The sequence below is a fragment of the Panthera tigris genome, chromosome D3, assembly GCF_018350195.1.
Source record: "Panthera tigris isolate Pti1 chromosome D3, P.tigris_Pti1_mat1.1, whole genome shotgun sequence".
In the NCBI taxonomy this organism is placed as follows: Eukaryota; Metazoa; Chordata; class Mammalia; order Carnivora; family Felidae; genus Panthera; species Panthera tigris.
The window spans coordinates 857,464-860,381 of record NC_056671.1 but is presented as its reverse complement, the minus strand read 5'-3'; positions in this window follow the sequence as shown (position 1 = coordinate 860,381).

Genomic DNA, 2,918 nt, shown 5'->3' with positions numbered 1-2,918 from the left:
TCAAGCAGGTTTTCTCGATCGTTGCAGCATCGTGTGCTGTCGGTAGCCTTCCTCCTTCCGGCGGGTCCGGGGCTCACCCCTGCACACCCCGCCCGCGACACCCCCTCACCCCTGCGCCTGGGCAGCTGCGCTTTGTGGTGTTTCTCGACCTCTGGGCCCCATGGCCCCGTGGGCAGGTGGCTGAGGGGATGCAGGGCGGGGATAGATGGAGAAGACCGGCAGGGAGGCGCCCCTGGGACCTGAGCACCTGATGGCCGTCAGGGCCGGGCTTTCAGGGGCTCGAGAACCGTCTGGGATCTGAGTACGAGTGCCAGATGGGGCCCGGGGTCTGCGTTTGCAGGGGCTCCCAAGCCGGGGTGGGGGCACGGTGACCGGAGGTCTGCAGGCGGCGCCCCCTGCGCTGAGGGCCCTTCTCCCCGGCAGCTCCCAGCCCGCGGCCCCGGGGCCTCCGTGTCCTCCCGTGGAGCCGTGTCCCGCCCTGACTCCCTGAGGCGCTGACGGCCGGCGTCGTGCACTTCAGTGGTCCGAGTGCCGTCGGCTCCGCGATGGCAGAGCCGTGTGCCTCGTCCCCTTGTCCACGAGTGTCCCGGCGCCCGGGACGGCGGCTGGCGCCTGTGTGTTTCCTCCAGCTGATCTCTCAGAACCGGCCTTCCTGGGGGGCCTGGCCCGAGGCGCTGTGGGTTCCCTACAGCGCAGAGGACTCTGTGTGGGGCCTTGGGGGGAACTGACTGGGACGGGGACGGGGGTGGGGGGGGCGGCGGGGAGGAGCGAGCGGCTCCAGGCTGCACCGGGACAGCAGAGCGGTTATTTCCTCTCCTGTGAACCGACTGCCTTTTTCCCAATTAAGATGCAGTTCTGGTTTTGTTTCTCATTTTTAAATTACAAACGCAATGCAAAGCTAATTATGAGTTCCAGTGATACTCGGGCTCTTCCCTGCGAACCTCTCGGCCTTGGTGCCTCTCTCCCTCCCTCCCTCCCTCCCTCTCTCCCTCTCTCTCTCTCTCTGTCCACCGTTCATGCCCTCAGGTGCCAGCACTGCCACCCCAGGTCCCCGCCCGATGTTGACCCTCCTCTCTCTGCTATGAGCTCCCCTGCCACTCAGCAGTCCTCCCTTGCTGTGCTCCCTCTCTGGTGCCCACGCATTCGCCTGCCACAAGCCCACGGCAGCCACCCTCGCCCCAGGAGGCCACCCGGCTGGGTCCGCACGAGTTTGTTTGCAGCTGGGGACATCACACCCTAGCTTGAGTCAAAAGTTTTTAAAAACCAATTTTGGGGGGAATTTGAAATGCACACTAAGTACCTTTTTAGTAGAAGTGTGTTCTATGCAATATTTGGGATGTACTTATCCTGAAGATTGAGAAGAAACCCACCTGATATAAATGAATCATTTTAAAGTGTATGATTCGGTGGCACTTGGTGCATTTACGCTGTGTGACCACCATCTGGATCCGGTTCCAGAAATTTCTTTCCATCACCTGCTTCATAATTACATCCGTGGAAAGACGGCATCTGAGAGACCAGCCCCCGACAGCGCCCCCAGGAGTCCTGCGTGGTGGGGTCTCCGCCATGCCCCCCACCCCCCTTGAGGATGGCCGGCCACTCCAAGCCGGGTCAGCCCTGGTCCTCGGGCAGGAATCCAAAGCCTCGGTGGACGCCGGGCATCGGGCCAGGGCCCCTGGGCTGTGGCTCTGTGTGGGGAGGAGGTCCACGCCGCTGCCCTGTCTGCCGTGCCTCCCGGTGGCGCGGGGTCTGATGGAGCGTTTAACCCGGGCCGGAGTGAGGGCTGGCCTTTGCCCGGCTTCCGGGAGGGACTCGGGCCCCGAGTGCCCTGTCCATCGGGGGTCCACGTGCAGGTCATGGCGGGCTTTGGGCCGCACGGCATCCCCTCTACCCCCGGAGGGACCGGTAGCCACCTGGCTCCGCAGCCCCCCGTAGACGGGACACCAAGGCGGGAGCCCCCCGGTTGGCAGTGACCCGTGTGCACTGTCACACATCAGGGCCGGGGAGCTGAGTCTGTCCAAGGCCCCAGTGGAGGACCCCGCAGGTGCGTGTTTGGGGGCCCCCTGGGCCTTCCCCTGGCTGGTGTTACCCTGTGTCCCTTCCCTGCAGTGAACCCTGATGGCGAGAAGAGCTGCTCTCGGGGAGTTCGGGGGTCCTCCTAGGGGGTTGTCCAACCTGAGGGTGTCTCGGGGACCCCGGGCTGGCCGTGGGTGTCAGAAGTGACGGGGGCCTCAAGGACCCCAGGCTGGCCGTGGGTGTCAGAAGCAGAAGGGGGGTGTCTTGGGGACCCCGGGCCGGCTGTGGGTGTCAGAAGGGGGGTGTCTTGGGGAAATGGGTGTGTATGACTTTGGGAGGTCCCTGAGAGGGGTCCTGCACTGCCTTCCTCACAGAGCGTTAAGGGGGCAGGACCCCCACGATGGGGGCTCATGAGGTGATCAGGCAGAGCAGGGCAAGGGACGCCTCCAGGGTAGGAAATGTCAGAGGAGGGGCCGTGGATGGAGCCTCCAAACCAACGTCCAGGCCCTGGGGGCAGCAGGGCAGGGGAGGACCAGCGGCCTCCTGGACGTCCTCAGGGCAGCATGGTGGGGCTGCTGGGGGTCGGGCAGGACAGGCAGTGCAGGGGCCACTCGGGGGGGTCCTGAGTGCCGCGGGGTGTGTGACCCTGACTCCAGGGTCAGCCCCCTCAGACGGCCTGCCCCCCACTGCATCCCTCCCCTTGGGGGAGCAGGGGCCTGCCGCACCCCAACCTGGCCGGTCAGCCACCCCCCGGTGTCAGATGCCACGTCCCTCTCCCCGGCCCGTACGTCCCTCCCTGACACCACCCACCCCAGGGGAAAGGAGGCCCCTGACCCACGGAGACCCCACTCTGCCCGGTTCAGGACGGGAGCTTAAAATGAATGCACCTCTCTCTGCAGAAA